The 9,283-nt window shown below is 47.0% G+C and overlaps 1 long non-coding RNA gene across 1 annotated transcript; it reads right to left on the bottom strand.

The window, feature by feature from the left end:
* Nucleotides 1-4,856: 4,856 nt before the first annotated feature.
* LOC120920319 lies at nucleotides 4,857-7,546 on the bottom strand. The gene is made up of 2 exons (XR_005744705.1): nucleotides 7,509-7,546; nucleotides 4,857-7,441 (listed from the first exon to the last, which is right to left on the bottom strand). It is a non-coding gene; the product is annotated as an uncharacterized LOC120920319 (long non-coding RNA).
* Nucleotides 7,547-9,283: the final 1,737 nt, after the last annotated feature.

Raw genomic sequence — 9,283 nt, 5'->3', positions numbered from 1 at the left:
GAATCGCTCACCCGCCGGCTACGTGCGCCGAAACTCCAATCCTCGCCACAGAGCGCCGCGCATCAAACAGTTGCTGTTATTTAGGTCTTGTATTGAACTGCATAATTTTTCTGTAGTATTCTGACATCTAGTGGCAGTTTTGGGCCGCTGCAATTTGTTTACTCATGCGATTTTTGGGTAGGTTGCTCTGTCTTCCCCTCCTGTTTAGTGCTGGTTAGTTCAGTGCCTGTCGTCCTGCCGCCCCATCCCCCCCCCCCCCCCCGCCGCCGCAGTGCTCTGTGCGGGCTGATGTCACCGCTCTCTAGTGAATGGATAGGCTGCATTCTCAGTGATGTCATTGCTCTCTAGGGAATGGATAGGCTGCATTCTCAGTGATGTCACCGCTCTCTAGTGAATGGATAGGCTGCGTTCTCAGTGATGTCACCGCTCTCTAGTGGATGGATAGGCTGCATTCTCAGCGATGTCACCGCTCTCTAGTGAATGGATAGGCTGCGTTCTCAGTGATGTCACCGCTCTCTAGTGATTGGATAGGCTGCATTCTCAGTGATGTCACTGCTCTCTAGTTATTGGATAGGTTGCATTCTCAGTGATGTCACCGCTCTCTAGGGAATGGATAGGCTGCATTCTCAGTGATGTCACCGCTCTCTAGTGAATGGATAGGCTGCATTCTCAGTGATGTCACCGCCCTTTAGTGAATGGATAGGCTGCATTCTCAGTGATGTCACCGCTCTCTAGTGAATGGATAGGCTGCATTCTCAGTGATGTCACCGCCCTCTAGTGAATGGATAGGCTGCATTCTCAGCGATGTCACCGCTCTCTAGTGAATGGATAGGTTGCATTCTCAGTGATGTCACCGCTCTCTAGTGAATGGATAGGCTGCATTCTCAGCGATGTCACCGCTCTCTAGTGAATTGATAGGCAGCATTCTCAGTGATGTCACCGCTCTCTAGTGAATGGATAGGCTGCATTCTCAGCGATGTCACCGCTCTCTAGTGAATGGATAGGCTGCATTCTCAGTGATGTCACCGCTCTCTAGTGAAGAGATAGGCTGCATTGAAGACTATCCCTCCTCCTTTGATAGGTTGAAAAAAGACCATTCTATCTAGATCAACGATTGTCCTTGGGGTCTCCAATGGAAGTCATAATTCTTCATACCCTCACAACTCAGACAAGCCTAGCCTTGGACTGACATAAGAGGGTCTACACAAGGCGTAGGCAACCTCGGCCCATGAGACATTGTAAGACCCTGACCATCACAGGTGTGACTCCTAGAGGCAGAGGCATGATGGGATTTGTAGTTTCACCACAGCTGGAGGGCCGAGGTTGCCTACCCCTGGTTTACATCATGGGGTGCTCAACCTGTGGCCTTCCAGTTGTTGCTGCACTTCAAGTCCCATGAGGCATTGCAAGCTGCTCACAGTTACAAGCATGACTCCCAAAAGCAGAGGCAGTTGTAGTTCCATAACAGCTGGAGGGCCACAGGTTGAGCACATTGCTGTCCCAAGGATTGGTAAGGGTAGGTGTGCTCCATCATGGACGTTGCTGGCCCAAGGATTGGTAATGGTAGGTGTGCTCCATCATGGACGTTGCTGGCCCAAGAATTGGTAAAGTTAGGTGTTGCTGGCCCAAGGATTGGTAAGGGTAGGTGTGCTTTATCATGGACGTTGCTGGCCCAAGGATTGATAAGGGTAGGTGTGTGCCAGCAGAGGCATGATGGGAGTTGTAGTTCCATAACAGCTGGAGGACCACAGGTTGAGCACATTGCTGGCCCAAGGATTGGTAAGGGTAGGTGTGCTCAATCATGGACGTTGCTGGCCCAAGGATTGGTAAAGTTGGGTGTTGCTGGCCCAAGGATTGGTAAAGTTGGGTGTTGCTGGCCCAAGGATTGGTAAGGGTAGGTGTGCGCCATCATGGACATTGCTGGCCCAAGGATTGGTGAAGTTAGGTGTAGCTGGCCCAAGGATTGGTAGGGGTAGGTGTGCTCCATCATGGACATTGCTGGCCCAAGAATTGGTAAGGGTAGGTGTGCGCCATCATGGACATTGCTGGCCCAAGAATTGGTAAGGGTAGGTGTGAACCATCATGGACGTTGCTGGCCCAAGGATTGGTAAGGGTAGGTGTGCGCCATCATGGACGTTGCTGGCCCAAGAATTGGTAAGGGTAGGTGTGCGCCATCATGGACGTTGCTGGCCCAAGAATTGGTAAGGGTAGGTGTGCGCCATCATGGACGTTGTTGGCCCAAGGATTGGTAAGGGTAGGTGTGCGCCATCATGGACGTTGCTGGCCCAAGAATTGGTAAGGGTAGGTGTGCGCCATCATGGACGTTGTTGGCCCAAGGATTGGTAAGGGTAGGTGTGCGCCATCATGGACGTTGCTGGCCCAAGAATTGCTAAGGGTAGGTGTGAACCATCATGGACGTTGCTGGCCCAAGGATTGGTAAAGTTAGGTGTTGCTGGCCCAAGGATTGGTAATGGTAGGTGTGCTCCATCATGGACATTGCTGGCCCAAGGATTGGTAAGGGTAAGTTTGCTCCATCATGGACGTTGCTGGCCCAAGGATTACTATGGGTAGGCGTGCGCCAGCAGAGGCATGATAGGAGTTGTAGTTCCATAACAGCTGGAGGGCCACAGGTTGAGCACCAATGATCTACACCCACCCTTAACTTTTTGTTTGTTTGTGTTGCATATTCCGCCGAGTCACACCTTTATTTTTCATTGCTTCTGTATCCCCAGCAAAGAAAAGACCGTGGTTTAGTCATTATGCCATTAAAAGCAGTTTGTAAAGATTATTCTTAATTAAACATCGGCTGTAAAGCGTTACAGATTGGTCCGCGCCGATAATCCGCGCACCAACAGATGTTCATTTTCGTAGTCTATTTCCTTTTTCCTTATATTCCTCCTGTAAGATAAACAGAGACGGCCGGGCCCCGTGTTTTATTAAGAGAACAAACGTACGCTCTTTTTTTTTACACAATTAGTCATAAGTTGTGATGTTCGGGAGAAAAAGGAGATAAACAGGCCAGTGAAAGGAGCAACGAGTCCATGTGTTCCTGCAGACAAAGCAGAGGAGGCTGTGAATAGCGCCCTCGCCTTCTAATCGCGGACAAACATGGGGGACATAATTAAAAAAAAAGAACAAAAAAAAAAAAAAAAGCATGTATGCAGGTGGCCTGTTTACAGACGGGGCATGTGAAAGAGCAGAACGAGGACCTGGCTTTATTATTTCCAGATAAAACAAGATAAATGGAGGCTCCTTTATCCCGATTCCATAAACAGAACATTTACTTACGCTAATTGCATCTGGGGAGGTGTAATTAGTCGCACAATGATGTTCAGAGGCAGTGCGGGATGCCACGTTCCAACCAACCTCCCAACACGAAGGGTCCGGCCTGGAGACGGCAAGGCAACACCCTGTCAGGCTTGGCTGTGATTATAAAAGCTTTACTGAAAGTTACGCAAAAAGAGGGCCTAACTTTCCCATTAGCCACTTAAGTCCCGGACCGAAATGCAGCTAAAGGACCCGGCCAGGTTTTGCGATTCGGCACTGCGTCGCTTTAACAGACAATTGCGCGGTCGTGCGACGTGGCTCCCAAACAAAATTGGCGTCCTTTTTTCCCCACAAATAGAGCTTTGTTTTGGTGGTATTTGATCACCTCTGCGGTTTTTATTTTTTGCGCTATAAACAAAAATAGAGCGACAATTTTGAAAAAAATGCAATATTTTTTACTTTTTGCTATAATAAATATCCCCCAAAAATATATAAATTTTGTTTTTTCCTCAGTTTAGGCCGATACGTATTCTTCTACCTATTTTTGGTTAAAAAAAAAAAAATCGCAATAAGCGTTTATCCATTTGATTTGCGCAAAATTTATAGCGTTTACAAAATAGGGGATAGTTTTAATGCATTTTTATTCATTTTTTTTTTTTTTACTACTTATGGCGGCGATCAGCGACTTTTTTCATGACAGCGACATTATGGCGGACACATCGGACAATTTTGACACATTTTTGGGACCATTGTCATTTTCACAGCAAAAAATGCATTTAAATTGCATTGTTTATTGTGAAAATGACAGTTGCAGTTTAGGAGTTAACCACAGGTGGCGCTGTAGGAGTTAGTGTTCACCTAGTGTGTGTTTACAACTGTAGGGGGGTGTGGCTGTAGGACTGACGTCATCGATCGAGTCTCCCTATAAAAGGGATCACTCGATCGATGCGCCGCCACAGTGAAGCACGGGGAAGCCGTGTTTACATACGGATCTCCCCGTTCTTCAGTTCCGGGGAGCGATCGCGAGGGGGTGGCTAGAAACGAATAGCCGCGCCGTCGTCCCGGATCGCTCCTAGAGTTACCGAACGCTGCATGTTCTTATTTTTCAGATCCTCAGAGAGTTCTATGCCATGAGGTCCTGTGATGAACTCCCAGTGACCAGTATGAGAGAGTGAGAGCGATAACGCCAAATTTAACACACCTGCTCCCCATTCACACCTAAGACCACTAATGAGTCGCATAACACCAGGGAAAGAAAATGGCTAATTGGGCCCAATTTTCACTTAGGGGTGTACTCACTTTTTTTTGCCAGCGGTTTAGACATTAATGGCTGTAGTCCAAGGGAGGGGGCGAGCACGACACTCCACACCAGGGAGAAAGCCTCGCATTACTGTGTGGAGTTACAGACAGAAGAACAGGAAGTGAGGATTTCTCAGAAGAAATAAGGACATATAAAAGCAAAATGGAAGGATGAGGTAAGTGAAGGAGGACTGCACTAAGGTAAAGGAAACTAGGGGGGGGGGGGGGGTGGGAATTGTACCTTTACAACCCCCTTTAACCAAAGAACAAAAAAAAAAAACAAGATCCAGAGCGGGGAAAACAATTGATATTTTATTATTTTAATTTATTTACTAAAAGATTGCACTAGTCATTTGACAGCCCCAAATGTTATACAGATTCAAGAAAAAAAAAAATAACTATTTACATTTAAAATCTTACAAGTGCCAAAGAGTCTGAATTTTTTTTTCAGGAACTTCTTAATATTTTCTTTAATTTTTTTTACATACAGTCTCTGATAAATACAGTATATGTACTGAATATCCAAATTGGTGCTGCAGAGTATTTTCCAAACCCTTGAAAATGTTTTAATTAAAATATATTTTGGTCAGCTGGGCAGGGATAGGCCATGTGAGCTAGGACAGCATTGACCCAAGGATTTGTAAGGGTAGGTTAGGTGTGCGCCATCATAGACGTTGTTGGCCCAAGGTTTGGTAAGGGTAGGTGTGCGCCATCATGGACGTTGTTGGCCCAAGGTTTGGTAAGGGTAGGTGTGCGCCATCATGGACGTTGTTGGCCCAAGGTTTGGTAAGGGTAGGTGTGCGCCTTCATAGATGTTGCTGGCCCAAGGATTGGTAAGGGTAGGTGTGCGCCATCATGGACGTTGCTGGCTCAAGGATTGGTAAGTGTGCGCCATCATGGATGTTGCTGGCCCAAGGATTGGTAAGGGTAGGTGTGCGCCATCATGGATGTTGCTGGCCCAAAGATTGGTAAGGGTAGGTGTGCGCCATCATATACGTTGTTGGCCCAAGGATTGGTAAGGGTAGGTGTGTGCCATCATGGACGTTGTTGGGCCAAGGATTGGTAAGGGTAGGCGTGCGCCATCATGGATGTTGCTGGCCCAAGGATTGGTAAGGGTAGGTGTGCGCCATCATGGACGTTGTTGGGCCAAGGATTGTTAAGGGTAGGTGTGCGCCATCATGGACGTTGCTGGCCCAAGGATTGGTAAAGTTAGGTGTTGCTGGCCCAAGGATTGGTAAGGGTAGGTGTGCTCCATCATGGATATTGCTAGCCCAAGGATTGGTAAGGGTAGGTGTGCTCCATCATGGACATTGCTAGCCCAAGGATTAGTAAGGGTAGGTGTGCGCCATCATGGACGTTGCTGGCCCAAGGATTGGTAAAGTTAGGTGTAGCTGGCCCAAGGATTGGTAAAGTTAGGTGTAGCTGGCCCAAGGATTGGTAAGGGTAGGTGTGCGCCATCATGGACGTTGTTGGCCCAAGGATTGGTAAGGGTAGGTGTGCGCCATCATGGACGTTGTTGGCCCAAGGATTGGTAAGGGTAGGTGTAGGCCATCATGGACGTTGTTGGCCCAAGGATTGGTAAGGGTAGGTGTAGGCCATCATGGATGTTGTTGGCCCAAGGATTGGTAAGGGTAGGTGTGTGCCATCATGGATGTTGCTGGCCCAAGGATTGATTTAGGGTAGGTGTGCTCTGTTTTGGACAGTTATAGCCCAAGGATCAGTAAAAAACTGCCCCCCCCCCCCCTTTCCAACAACTCTGTAGAACATTGGTTCTCAACCTCAGTCCTTCAAGGACCACCCAACGGGCCATGTTTTGGGAACTTTCCTTAGATAAAATAGCTCTTATCAATACCATGTCATTGATATTGGGGGGTAAACATCGCAAGATTGGTAATTAGGGGGGAAGGAATAGCGCCCCATTATAGGCGTCAATGGGAGAATAGCATCAGTGGAAGGAATAGTGCCCCAAGGGTCAGATAAAGGCAAGCAAAGGGCCACACCTGGCCCCCGGGCCTCAGTCTGGAGACCACTGCTCTCCATGTACAAAAGCGGATGAATACTTTAAGCCATCTATCCCTCTATATGCGATTTCTAACGCTATGAAATTATTCTTCATATAAGATTGAATCATTGCCTTATTGTGAGCGATTACCTGATGATTAGCGATCGTTTCCCGTAAAAAATAAAAAAAATGTTTTTGCTTATTCTGCCCGCCCTCTCACATGCAGAAAGAATATAAACAAAATACAATTGAGAGTGGAGTTATTGTGAAGATACAGCAAGAAAATCTGCAGAAAGAGGAAACCGTATCATTTAGAAAAAGTCAAAAATAGGAACTTTAGGCCAAGTTTCCACTAATGCGACCTGAAAGCGACCTGCAAATTGATGCGACTTGAAGCGATGGACCAAGTCTATAGACCTAAAGTCACATCAAAAGTGGGACCAAAGTAGTGCAGTGACTACTTTGAAGTCGCACAGATATGAATGGTACTCATTGGAAATCATGGGGTACGACTTGTCATGCGACTTTGCAGTCCCAAGTCGCACTAGTGGAAACCAAGCCTTAAAAAAAGTGGGAAAAGTTAACCCAGTACAGTGGAACCTCAGTTTAAGAGTAACTTGGTCTGAGAGCGTTTTAAATTTGCGCGCAACTTTTTTTTTTTTTTTAATTTTGACTCGGTTTGCAAGACGAGCAGAATTCAAGCTAAATAGGCCGAAAATAATTTGTTCTGCATTGACTTCAATGGGATGCAGTACCTCATTTGGCCTGAGGTACGGGCGCAGAAGCCGAAAATAGACCTGCAGTACCTTATTTGGCCTGAGAGGTATATGGGGGCGCAGGAGCCGAGAAAAGCCGAACATTGGCCCGCAGTACCTCATTTGGCCTGAGAGGTATATGGGGGCGCAGGAGCCGAGAAAAGCCGAACATTGGCCCGCAGTACCTCATTTGGCCTGAGGTACGGGCGCAGAAGCTGAAAATAGACCTGCAGTACCTCATTTGGCCTGAGAGGTACGGGGGCACAGGAGTCGAGAAAAGCCAAACATTGGCCTGCAGTACCTCATTTGACCTGAGGTATGGGGGCGCAGGAAACAAGCTGAAGTGTCCTCGGGCCTTTTCGGCGCTCTCTGGCATCCCCCCCACCTCTGGTCGCATTCGGTATTGCATCCCATTGAAGTCCATGCAGAACAAATTATTTTTGTTTCCGTTGACTTTAATAGGAAAACTCGCTTTGATATGCGAGTGCTTTGGATTACAAGCATACTCCTGGAACGGATTATGCTCGTAATCCGAGGTTCAACTGTATTTAACGTGAACCTGTCATGAAGAAATAATATAACAAAAAATCAGTACGAAGCAACAAAACACAAAGCCCTCTTCTGCTTGTCCAGGGTGTCCAAATACAGAAATCACTGGGGCAGAGTAGCGGAGGGGTCGGTGCCGCCATCGCTCTGTTCACACGGGTTCCGGACTGTATAACAGCAGCATTCAGCAAGCCTGGAGCAGCATTGTGGGCCCCTTCAGTTCCATACTGAGGTCATTAAACGCAGATCAGCGCTGCAGCCGTACTTGAAGCTTTGTTGAATGGCTGCTTGTTACTTGTTTAAAGTTACCATCAAGCACCCCCTAAAAGTGATTGTTATTTAAAAAAAAAATATCCAACCTGTACCAAACATGTCACACTTGCCTCCCCTGTGCCGAAGCCGAACGTCGGTGCGCAGGCGCCGTATAGAGCCTCACCGACATTCGGCTTCTTTTGGCAACTCGTGACGCGCTGTATGTGACGGTCGGAGGCCTGTCAATCAATTAGGAACGCCCAGTCCCGCAGACGACATACCCGGAAGCGGCGGTGAAAATACGGTATGTACGGGGGGGGGGGGGGGGAACAGCCGATTGTCATTAGGACAACTCGGCTGAATGTAATGTTAAAAATGTATTTTTGGGTGAACCCCCGCTTTAAAGTGGATGTAAACCCGAATTTTTTTTCACAATGTAGAGAATAAGACTTCGTAGCATCTGTGCCCAGTCTTGCCACACAGAGTTAATCCAGCTCTGAGCAATCCTCTTTTATTGTTCAGTGAAATAAAAAACGGACTTAGAGAGAAAAACCTTAGTCCGCTCCACCCCCTTGCTGTGAGTGACAGGTATCTCATGCACTAGCCTGGAGACGGGCATTATTTTTTAATTCCCACTCCCTTTCTGAAGTCATGTTGTTACTTTTCTGGGTTTTTACTAGATGTTAGTGTTCATAGCAGAATTTAGTGTAAAGAATACACAGGAGAAAATGCATCTTGACAAGGGGAGCGTAGAGGTGGGCGGGGAGTCTACTGACATCACGACTCCACCCACTGAGCTCCAGACAACAGACCCACCCACAGAAGCTGCAGTTTTCCAGTTCTTATAACAGACAGAGGGGAGACATGTGACAGGTAAGGATACATGCAGGAGGCATCTATATCCTTATAGATCAGCACTATGGGAGGAGTTTAGAAAGGATGAGAGTGGGTTACATCCACTTTAAGAACCACTGTAAGGCTACAATGAAGCTGAAATCTTTACAAAGGCATTGCTGTACTCACTGCTCTTATAATGGCTGAAACCCGTGTGAGCAGGAACTTCGTAATGTTCGTTTTTACTTTTTCAATAAAGGTTTTGCAATTCTCATTAAAGTAACACATTGGGGGAGATTTACTAAAACTGGAGAGTGCAAAATCTGGA

Source organism: Rana temporaria, chromosome 13, assembly GCF_905171775.1.
Source record: "Rana temporaria chromosome 13, aRanTem1.1, whole genome shotgun sequence".
Taxonomy (NCBI): Eukaryota; Metazoa; Chordata; class Amphibia; order Anura; family Ranidae; genus Rana; species Rana temporaria.
This window is presented reverse-complemented; position numbering and strand designations above follow the sequence as displayed.